This window comes from Nannospalax galili, unplaced genomic scaffold (assembly GCF_000622305.1).
Source record: "Nannospalax galili isolate Female #2095 unplaced genomic scaffold, S.galili_v1.0 scaffold841, whole genome shotgun sequence".
NCBI lineage: Eukaryota > Metazoa > Chordata > Mammalia > Rodentia > Spalacidae > Nannospalax > Nannospalax galili.
The window spans coordinates 878,535-890,855 of NW_008345000.1; positions in this window are offsets into that span (position 1 = coordinate 878,535).

Here is a 12,321-nt window from a genome sequence, read left to right on the forward strand (position 1 = left end):
GTTAGGTGCATGAGTGGTTTTGTGTAGCTTTCTTTTGTTTTCCTGTACAGGAGATCCAACATCTGCTAGGCAAGTGCTGGTTCTACCACTGAGCTACAACCTCAGACTCAGGAGGGAAGGGTGCTCTCGGTTAAACGTAGGGCCTCAAGGCATGCTAAGCGTGCGCTTTCCTCGCTTGCCTTTGATATGGCTGCCATTTTTCTTCTCATGGCCCATGAAATAACAGCATTAGGCCAGTCTAGAGATTCCACTGCCTTTGTGCCTAGTCCCAGGGAGATGACCAGTTTTGGGGGAAGGGAATCCCTGATCCAACCAGCTCATCGCTGCCTCATCTCTTTTATATATCTCTATGTGCTCTGCATGAGAGCATGTTTGAACAAAGGCTTATATTACTAAAAAAAATTACTAAAAAATCCCTTCATCTGCAGGATTTTCTGACTCCTCTCAAAAGCCAAGGCACCTTTGAATTTTCTATTACATATTTTCAAGTTATCTTTTTTCTGGGTAGAGAAAAATACGTAAATAAGTTGTGCTAGGCAAGAAACCCTTGGTTTTTTATGCTGTTTTGTGTTTATTTTGACATCTAGCAGCTGTGGTTAGCTGGGTGCCCAGAATGCCAATTACTTTCTTGCCTTCAGCATGCGAAAGAGATTTACAAACCCTTCCTTGTTTATAAACCCAAGTGGTCATGGCTGTCCAAATTAGCATCAGTCTCAGTGCCTTTGGAGTCTGAAGTCTAAATTCACTATTTGTGCTTCCTATTATTATCTATTCCTTAATTCGTAACAGTTTGGTTTCCTAGGCTTAATAAGGAAGGAGTTTGGGGTATTTGAAGGACAGTTGTCTAAACTTTGTCTCATTTGCTGATTGTCAGAATTCCTTCTTGGCTCCTGCATTTGGACACGCAGACATTTGTTTACTCCACGCGGAACAAGACCTGCCCCGTGTGTAGTGCTGCCCTAAGCACTGGGGATGTGACCAAGACCAGAACAGAGTCCCTGCCTGTGTAGAATTCACAATCTACATGGATGAGCACAAGAAGGAGACAAAGGAGTAAACGAATAAGTCAAACACTTTCAGAGAACGATGGATGCAACAAAGAGAAAGACCAGCAAAACCAAGAGAAAGAGTATGAATGGATGATGGAACGCAGAGCTCCCAGCCAAGCCTCTTTACAGAGTGGTGTTTTAGTGGAAAACATCAGCCGTAATCAGACATTCAAAAACCACGTGCCATGAGAGGTCACGGAGGAGAATGTCCTTCAGGGGGAGCAGCTGGAGAGGGGTGGAGAGTCGTGCTTCTGAGGACACAAAGGCGTTCAGGGTTGTGGTGAGGACTGAAGGAGGGAAAGGGTGGCAGGAGAGGAAGCTGGAGTGAAAACCAGATCACACAGACCCAGAAGGACTTGGAAAGAAGCTCAGATTCTATTTCAAGCGATAAATTGACTGACATAAAGCTGGACGTGAAATCCCATGCCCAGTTTTAGAAACTCACCTGGTGGCTGAGTGGAGTGCTCTACGCCACCACATGGCTTCATCTTGTTAAATAGCATCCACTGTATCCGGAATCAGTCTGCCGATTTACGTGTTTGTCTATTGTCTGCCCTCCCTCCACACTGGCAGAATGTAAACTCCTAATGCGGTGGTTTTGCCTGTTTTGGCTCACTGCTGCACACCTAAGTGACCAACAAATGTAGCACCCGGCATGCCGCAGGTGCTAAAACTCCTTTGTGAGATGAGTAAGTAAACGTGTGGGAGTGCAAAGTAGCAAATAATAAGACATTTGGTAATGAATTTTTTAGCTGGAGCGGAGGCCAAAGAGACCGCATGACTCCCTGTATAGCCTTCAGCGACCCAGGCTACACATAGAAGTGATATGGGGACTGGCCTGGAACTCGCTATGTAGACCAGGCTGGCCCCAAACTCACAGAGATCTGCCTGTCTCCGCCTCCCAAGTGCTTGGATTAAATGCACGCACCACCACATCCAGCAATAATATGTTAAATATATACTGTATAGCTGGAGAGACGGCTCAGTGGTTAAGAGCACTGACCTTACAGAGGACCCAAGTTCAGTTCCCAGCACTCCCATGGCAGCTAATAACCATCTGAAACTCCAGGTCCAGGGGATCTGATGCCCTCTTCTGTCTGCATTACACATGGGGCACTTACATCTATGTAGGCAAAACACTCATACATATAAAAAAAAGAAAATAAATCAAAAAAAATTTTTAAGCCTGGGTGTGGTGGTACACACTTTAATCCCAGCACTCTGGAGGCAGAGGCAGGTAGATTTCTGTGAGTTCAAGGCCAGCCTGGTCTATATAATGAGTTCCAGGCCACCTGGGGCTACAGGGAAACTCTGTCTCAAAAAGACATATATACATATATATGTAAATATATATACATACATATTTGTATATAATAACATTTAAATCCATTTAATGTATTTATACATAACTATATATTAAATATATTAAACTAGAAAATATATTGGAATATATAAATAATACTAATTATATGTGGTATCGTGCTTACTGTGTCCTGGCATTGTTCTATGCAGTACTCATATCAATTAGCTCAGTTATGTCTCATGAAAAACCTTTTTATAGGAGAAGGAATCGAGTTCCAGGGGTTAAATAATTCGCCCATAGTGAATGGTGCTGAGTGGTAGAGCCAGGGTTTGAATCCAGGGAGCTTGGCTCCAGAGCCTGAACCCTTACCAACCAACTCCCTGTGGAGTGAGAAAGTGAGAGATCTGCATCCAGGCCTGCAATCTGTACTCCGGCAGGGCACATTGCTGGCCCTGGCTTCTGAGTCCTATGGCCAGGGTCCTTTAGCCTTAGGGCTAAAGAAAGGCCCCAGTCTGTGGCATACTGTGTTTATCTTCTCTCTGAAGAGAAGGAACAGATGGTTTCAGATAACTGATATCAATCTTGCCTCTCCCTGCTTCTCCCAGGAGAGCAGAAGTCCCCTCCTCCTCAGACAACCTGTGCTGCCATCTTGTACCAGCACCATCTAATTGTCATCTCTTATGTGAGCTGGATGCCGTCACAGACACAGTGCCTAGCACACAGTAGGTGCTCAGTGCACGGTCAGTTAGCAGGGGAGGGGGAGATCATTTCAGAGCCATTATAGAAATTGAGTTCTTCTGCAGGTCTGGGAGCTGCGCCAGGTAGAAGAGATAACGTTATGCCATTGGCACAGAGAGAGAATCATTTTAAAGTGCAGTGGCAAATTTAAACATTCAAGCACGAGGAATATTTTTATGACTGCACCTTGCCAAAAGGAACTGAAGCAGATTTTGATATAAAAATTGACAGGAAGAAAAAGTGGAATGAATAAAAATAGAAAAGAAATTACCAAGCCTTGAAAGGAAGGACACAAGATGAAGATGGAATTAAATCTACCTAGACTGGAGGAGATTATATAAAAATGAATAAATTGACGGTAAATTAACATGTAGCACATCTACAATCTGTTTTTAGAGGATAACAAAAGATATTTTTATTATCTCCATGCAGAATTTCGGTTGATTTTTTCCCAGTTGGCTTCAGAAATGAGAAGTTTGGTTTTATATAGAGCTAGGTGCTGTGCTCTGCCAGGCTGCTCGGGTGCTCACAGGGGCACCGATGTGTTTCCTAAACCCTCCTCCTGCAAGAATTTGCTTGGATGGAATGTTCTCTGAGGTTGAGGGTATGTGATTACCTAAGGGTTGGGGGCACTTGTGTGATGTTTGAGGTTCTAGGAGATAGACCCTTCTAAAGCTGGACCCTTAGGAGCAGTCTGATTGCAGATCTCAGGTAGGTATGGAAGCCTTAAAGCCCCACCTCCCTTAAGCCTTGATGAAGCTGTGGGATCTTGGGTGCATCCCATAACCTTTGGGTTTCAGTTTCAATTGTTTAAAAATAGAGACACTGTTAGGAACATTTGACAAACAGCAACATAAGGGGTAAACAGTTCATTTTGACTTAGAATTTGAGGGGACACGGTACATCGTGTCAGGTAAGGGAGCCTAAGGGGGACATTTCACATTCAAATCGCAACTTCCTATCCCATTAACAGAGATGCAGTAAGATACTGAACATGCACGTACTGTGAAGAGGCTGTGTGTTATGTGCAAGGAAGCATTGTTACAACTTTTTCTAAGTAATAAAATTACTGGATGTGTGATTCTAAGATTGCCAAGTGTTTTTGGGGGGAGGGGGACGGGAGGTGAAAAAAGTAAGTGAAAGGTAATGCACAATAATTCCTTCTATTTATGTAACGTTTTGTAATTTAAATATTCCACTGTACTTGTCCACTAAACTCTTCCAATCATCCTTCAAGAAAAGAAGCTCTTGGGGCTAGGGACATAATTCAGGGACAGAAGGCGTGTGGTGCAGTGGTAGGGTGTTTGCTTAGCATGTATAAGTCCTGGGGATTGATGTGCAGCTCTTTGCACAGAGAAAGGCCAAGTGAATTGCACAGCCTCCCAACACTCACTCTCTCTCTCTCTCTCTCTCTCTCTCTCTCTCTCTCTTAAATGTGTCTGAGTGTTTTGCCTGCATGCAAATGCCCATGAAAGCCAGAGGGAGTCATATCCCCCTGGAACTGGAGTTGTAGGTGGCTGTTAGCTGCCATGTGGGTGTTGGTAACTGAACACGGGTCCTCTGCAAGAACAGCCAGTGCTCTTAACCTCTGAGCCCTCTCTCTAGCCCCCACCCAGATCTTGATTGGTGGAGCCAGTGCCCATACAATCCCACAGTGACCCAAAGAGCCACTAGGCTAGAGGTGGCCCCACTTTTCTGTCTGTGTTCAACTAATTCTAGTAAGAAACAGACAAATGCGACACATTGAACCAAACACTCCTTCCCAAGTCTTGCTCTAACGTGTGTCTTTGTATGATACTTAGTGGCACTTATTTCATAAACGTGTGCTGTGTGAGGACCCCCTTCCCTGCGCATGGTGCAGCAGGAGCACTGGGGAAGAGAGAGTTCTTTGGTCTCCAGGAACCTTTGGTTCTAGAGAAGACAGACATGTGAACAGGAAAGTACGTCATGTGATAGACGCTGTGAGTGAGCTAAAATGCCTGCCAGACACCAAGGAGGGGCCTCAGTATTCGACCCTGTGTGAGCCATAGCAGGCTACTGCTGCAGAAAGATGTCTGTCTCAGGTAAGACCTGAGGCTAGGCAAGAGCTTGACGGACCAAGGGAGGGAGATCACCAGGCATCAGTGGCAAGTCTAAAAGCATGAAATAAAAAGCAAGGTATTAGGGGATAGAGTAGTTCACAAAAGCTTGGGGATTAAGGAGCGAGGACGAGGAGCAGGACAGCTACTGTGACAAAGCTCAAGAGGCAAGCTGAGGTGGTGGGGCTTTCTGGAATTACTAGGGAAGGGGTATGATCAGATTTATGCAAAAGAAAGAGTAGTCAGGACGTGCTTGGAGCTTGGTTCAGAAAAGATTCAAGTGCACAAGGGAGGCCAGTGTTTCCACAAGTGAGGCCAGGGTTTCACACAAGGAGGGGTGTTGGCCTAAGCTGCAATGCAGACAGTGGGATGGACATATGCAGGAGTTGGAGTGTTATGGTTTCTGTATGAAATGTCCCCCACAGGCTCATGAGTTGTTTGCCTGATGGAACTATCTGGGGAGGTTGTGGAAACTTTGGGAAGTGGAGCCTAGCTGGAGGGAATAGGTCACTGGGGGCAAGTTTTGGTATCTTGTTTATCATCTATCTATCTATCTATCTATCTATCTATCTATCTATCTATCTATCTATCTATCATCTATCTATCTATCATCTATCTATCTATCATCTATCATCTACCTATCTATCTATCATCTATCATCTATCATCTACCTATCTATTTATCTATCTATCATCTGTCATCTATCTATCTATCATCTATCTATCGTCATCAATCTCTATTGCCTTCTGTCTGTCATGAGGAGACCAGCTTTCTTCCACCCACCACATAATGTTTTGCCGGCCCAAATGCATGGGGCCACAGTCTGAACCTTTTGAAACTGTGAGCCAAAATGAGCCTTTCCTCCTTTAAGTTGATCTCTCTAGTATTTTGCACGAATCTATAATAACACTGACTAGCACAGGAGGTTGGCTCAGAAGGGGTCGGGAACGAGGAGTAGAAGGGGCTCTCGGCCTGCCACACACACACACACACACACACACACAGGCACACATGCACGCACGCAGCATTCACATATTGGAGAACATCTGAACAAATGGCTTTTTGACCAAAGCTGACAAACGCATGAAGCTAAGTCGGCTGGAGGCCATTTTCGTTTTCTCTCATCCAAGCCTGGGAGCAGCCGTGTGAGTGTTACAGCTGCCCTCACCCCCCATTTTCCCCCGGGAGATGAATTCTCTGTTGTGTCCCCGTCTACGCTTTCGGCTACCAAGTTCCTCCTCCCCTCCTGCTCCCACAGGTTAGGAGCTGCAGAAATTGAAGTCAAGGAATTTTTGACAAATTCTGTCTACTTAGAAGAGGATTTGCAATTTGAGACAACCTGAAAAGAAATGAAAACATGTCCATGCAAACACCTATGAAGGTCCAAAGAGATGTACTGTTCAGAACTAGAAACTCAAATGCCCATCAACAGACGAGAGGATAAATAAAACGTGGCTTATCTGTGCAACAAAAAGAAACAGACGATGCAGGCCACAACACAGACAGACCTCAAGACTAGTTCACTAAGTGAAAGAGGCCGAGAATAACAGATCACACACTGACAGATTGTGTGTACGAAATGCCCAGAAGAGGCAAATATACAGACAGAAAGTGGGTTAGGGATTCTGGGATGGGAATGGAAATGGACATGGAGATCTTCTGAGGTGAGGGAAACTCTCTGACACTGGACTGTGGTGGCATGTGTACAAACTCGAAATTTACCAGAAATAGTTTCAAATGTAAGTTACCTCAATAATGCCTTGAAAAAGAAGGAAAGAAAAGAAAATCTCAAGGAAAGGATTCCGGTGGCATTGATGTGTGCTTGAAAGGACCAATTTTTGACAAGTAGAATCAGAGAAGGTCTGGAACTTGGAATTTGACTTTCACACAGGTGTTAGAAAGCACAAAGCTAGCCAGGGGCCTCAGCCACCCTCAGGGCTCTGTGAGGAGCAAAGTGAATTTCTAAGGTTGTAGCTTCTGGTCTTGGAGCTGTAGGACTATGGGAACAGGTGACTTGTCCTGACATGCACAGTATTCAGTGGATGCTCCCGGGCAGGCAGGATGTCATGCAGCCCAGCCTGTAGATCTCAGACTGTTTCATCTGGACTGGACTCAGGAGGGTCTCCTAGTCTTTGGGGATGGTTACAGTCATGAACGAGACACAGCCCAGGCTTCAGGACTCTTCTACACAGGAGACCAGACTCAGACATGAAAAATAGCCAACTCAGAATTCCAGCTGAAACAACTGTTGGTCCCTGAGAAGTCTTCACAGCAGGTGTGAGAAGATTCTTACCAGCCCCAAGGCCTGAGGTGGAGGGGGGCTGTTTGAGCACAAAAGATGGAAGGTACCTATGGTCAGAACTGGGACGTGACCCAGCTGGCCTGGAACTCGCCACGCAGACCAGGTTGACCTCAACTATTACGAAGATCAAGATCACTGGGAAGAGATATCTCAGATTCAAAAAGTTTCAAAACAGCCGAATCTATTTATCTGGCCAGAAAAGCACTCTCTGACCCAATTCTGAGAATGCCCCCTAACTGGGAGGGTGCGGGAGCTTTTGCGATTTTATTAGGATTTTAAAGACAAATCCTCAGGGCAGGCAAGCTGGTAATTTTGGCAGCTGCCTTGAGGAGGACAGTGGTGGGGAGAAGGAAAGACAGCCATGACCTGCATGTCTGACCTGCATGGAGGTCAGACACATGGCTGACTGGCAGAAGGAAGCTTTAGAGAAAGTAAAGAAGTACAAGATGCTGGGGGCAGCCCAAAGCCTTAAAGAGAGCGTGTTTAGAAAAGGAATGTGGAGAAGAAAAGGAGAGATTATGCTTTCCTAAAGAATTCAGAAAAGTGGGAAGACTTACAGAGACGTGTCTGTGCCTGGGTCGAGGGTTCTGGACTAGGAGGTGGGATTCCCAGCAGGAAAATTTCACTGTCTCATTAATGCACTAGGTATTCCGCCCATCTATTTAGCATAACTTGAGGTGAACCTGCCTCCTAGGGGTGGTCCTATGACCAGATGATTGACCAGTGAAACTGGAAAGACTAGAGATTTTAGAGTCTTGACCAGTCTTAAGGGGCTATTTGCTACTCTAACACCAGGATTGTATGGACGTGTTCTTCAGGTCTTCCTGGAACTTCAGGCCCAAGCCAGGGTGGGGTCTGAGATGGCTAACCAAGATGTCTTACACAAAATGGAGGAGCTCAGGCTACTACACAACCTCATAGAGTTCCACCTGCCTCTGTCTCACAGATACTGGGATTAAAGGTGTGTGCCACCGTGCCCGGCCCCAAGAGACCCCATTTCATAAGCAGTGTTTTACTCCGTTTTAAGGATGCAGGGCTGTGTACTTGGGTAGACATATGAACAGCACCATCTGTCCCATATCACCCACACAGGATGGACTGATAAATCATTTATCCCTGGGAGTAGAAAATTTCCCATCCTATAAATTGATTGGGGTGAATTGGAATTGGAGTTATAGGGGCAGATGGGGATATTAAAATCACATCAGAAAAAACAGATCAGTACGAGAATTTATCAGAATTACCAGACTGAGGAAAGGGTGTAACTCTCTTACCTGAACCCCATAAAGAGGTGAACACCTAGCACTTGGGGCGGGGGAGATAACAGTCATCATGGACCTGTCATTTTTCCATCTGATATGTGTATCAAGAGACCAACAAGCAGAGAACTTCTGACTATCCCAGGGCCTTTAGCTTAGGTGGTCTGCACAGCTGACAATGCACTGGAGTTGCCACCTACCCACCCTCCTGTTCACACTTCTAGACCTCCTGTCCATCTGCTCACCTGTTCGTTCATCTGGACCTGGTCCTGCCCTCTCTTCCTCTTGCTCCTACAGCTCAGCTCTGACTCTGCAGCCTGACTCCAGCCTGCAGTGGCTCCTCCAGCTTTTGTGGGTTGGCGATTTCACCTGCAGACTGCATTTCTAGAAGTTTCCCAACTTTGACCTCTCTGGCGTCTTTGAAACTCTTAAAACTCCTTGCCTCTTTAATCCTTTATAATCATTCTATAATAGGCATATGTGTAGACGTATAGGTAGATCTACTGTGTAATGTGTAATAGATGATCTGAGAGTTAACATTAGTAATAAAACTGGAATCAAAGAACCTGTGTTTGCCTTAGCCAGCTGTCAAGGAAAATGGGGCTATTTGGCAAATTGCTGCCACGAGACCAGTACTGGGGTACCTCGTAGACTCAGTTAGAAAACGGACTTTGACATTGTGGAAAGACCCAGATGTGTTCTTCCATGTTTCTGAGGTAGTGTGCTCAGGACGTGTACTATGTAAAGTGTCTGTCATGGCATTACTTGTCTATCCGTGTCCCATCGTTGTCATTTAGTCCATCCACAGCAACAACGCCTAGCAAAGCAGAGCTCCCGCAAGATTTGGTGAATGTCTACACCGGGCAGAAAGTTGCCATGCTGCTCTCTGGCTTGGCAGAGCTCTGAGCCAGTTTAGACCTCCGTTGGGGAATCCAGCCCTGCTCCAGCCCACAGTGGCTTCTGGGAACCAGTGTTGAGGCACTTCTAAGCCAGTAGATAGACCTCATGGCTCCTGGCTTGGGGATTGAGGTGGGTTTCGGAAGGAGGGCCAGGCTGGGCTTGATAGAAAGTACCGATGGTGAGATGTCCATGTCCGAGATAGGCTAGTATGGGTCTTTAGGCAGGGCACTGCTCCACCGTCTATAACTGTACCTTGCAGGTGGCCGATTAGCATGCCAATGATCTCAAGAGCTTGGCTTCATTTTGTCCTTGGCTGCCCAACCAGCCTTTGAGGCTCAGGACAGGTTCCCAGTTTTAGCAAACTAGCTTGACTGGGAGGCCTGTGCAGTCTGTGCGCAGAGGAGAGAGACTATCCCTGGCTTTTATTCTTCCCAAATTTAAAAAAAAAAAAAGGAGTGAGAGAAGCGGAAGAGATGGGAGCTTAGGGAAGAGACCATGAGGGAACGTGTTTCCATAGAGGTCGGGGATAATTCTGGAAGGCTGGGCCAAGGATTGGCTTCAGTTACCTGAATCATGACTTTCACCCCAGATGATTTCTACCCAAGTGTTGCAACAGTCCTCACATTTCAGATGAATGTACAACTTCCCAAATTTTTTTTTTTCGGTCCCAACTTTTAGGAGCAATTGATCCTGTTTTTCTTTTTTCTTTTTTTTTTAATTTTTTAAATTTTATTTTATGTGTACACGTGTATTGCCTCATGTAGGTAAGTGCATCCGTGTCATGCAATGCCCGCGGAGGACAGAAGAGGCCGTTGGATCCCGTGGAAATGGGGTTTCGGACGGTTATTAGCTGCCACATGGGTTCTGGGATTCGAGCGTGGGTCTTCTGTAAGAACAGCCAGTGTTTTTAACTGCTGAGCCATCTCTCCAGCCCGATCCTGTTTTTCTTATAGTCAAAAGCGTGACTGGCTTTGTACTAGAGGAGGAAAGATCCCTTTGTGCTGATGGAGGACACACTTTGGATCTCTGTGTATCCAGAACTCAATGACCTATTTCCCACATGCAGACTTTCTGATGTTCATAATCATTTACAAACATCTTCAATACAGAAATAACTGTTTACTATTTTCCAAGCTTTTATTAAAATATAATTTTTAATTGAAGAGTAGCACTCGTTTAGAAATGAGCATAAACCGAAACCATGCAACTTGATGAATTTTCAAAAAGTGAGCACCTTTGTGTTCAGAGCAGGACCGGCTTCCTGGAGATCCCCTTGAAGCTCCCCGAGTCTTCCACCCTGCACGTCACCACCATGGTGACAGTAACTGGGCCTGTTTCTGAACTGCTCAAGAGTGGAGTTGGGCAGGAGGTATTCTTTTGGGCTGGGGCTCTTGCTCAACAGCATGCTGTTATGCCGTGTGTGATGTTCCTGTCAGTGATGGGACATGTGTGTCAACAGTATTCACAGCCAGGATGTAGAGGAGGAGGTACCATCCACACCTATGGGAACTACACTCTGCTAGTTCACAACGACAAAATTGCCTAAAGATACTTCTCAGAGTGGTCCCTGTCCCTAAGCAACTGCATGAGGGTGTTTGTGAAGGTAACGTGTGGACCTGAGGCACGGAGGAGACAAGGAAAAGACAAGCTTTTGGTCTAAACGCTACTGAACCTGCACAGAATGACAGAGGCCTCAGGCCTCAGCAGGATAGCCATGGAGGTCAGGAAGCCTAGAGCAAAGAATTCTAGATGTGGACCAGCCACACACCACATCCTAGTACTCCTGAAACAGACCCCCCTCCCAACACCACTGCCGTGTTGACTATATTTGGAGGTCCACCTGGCAGGCCTCGCTGAAGGAGTGGTTACAACAGGAGACAGAAAAGGGGAAGAGTCAAGGTCTTTGCTTAGGAGGGGCAGCTGCTATTTACAGGAATGACTGAAGAGAAGCAGGGTTTGTGTGTGTATGTGGGGCCAGGGGTGATAGTCAGATGTTTTGTTTCAAACACCTGAGGTTGGAGATGCATCTTAAAAGTCAAACGGATCTGGAGCTCTGAGAAGCAAAGCTCAAGGCAGCATGCAGGTAGCTTTCAGCCTCTCAGCCCAGGTCCTTCCCTTTCCTCCGCCTCTTCAGACCCCCACCCCCCTCTCCTTCCCTTATGACAAAAACCCAGTAATTGGGGAAGAGAGAGAAATTTCCTGAGGGAAAGGCAGATGTGGAACAGTGAGCTGACTGCTGGGAAATTCTCTAAATACAAAAGGAGAAAGAAAGCGGCTGGAGGGATGGCTCGGCAGTTAAGAGCACTAGCTGCTCTTACAGAGACCTGAGCTTTATTTCCCAGCATGCACATGGCAGCTAAGGACCATTCAGTATCTTCCAGGGGATCTGATGGCTTCCTCTGGCCTTGGGCACTGCACACACAGTGCACTTATATACATGCAGGCAAAACACTCATAGCTATAAAATAAGAATAAAATCTAACCAAAAAGAAGAAAGGAAGGAAGAAGGAGGGAGGGGGGAGGGAGGGAGGGGGTGAGGGGGAGGGAGGGGAAGGAGGAAGGAAAGAAGAAAGAAAGAGAAAGAAAGAAAAAGAAATAGAAGGGAGGGAGGAAGAAGGAAGGAAGGAAGGAAGGAAGGAAGGAAGGAAGGAAGGAAGGACAGAGACGGTGTGTGTGTAAGTGAGTACAGAGG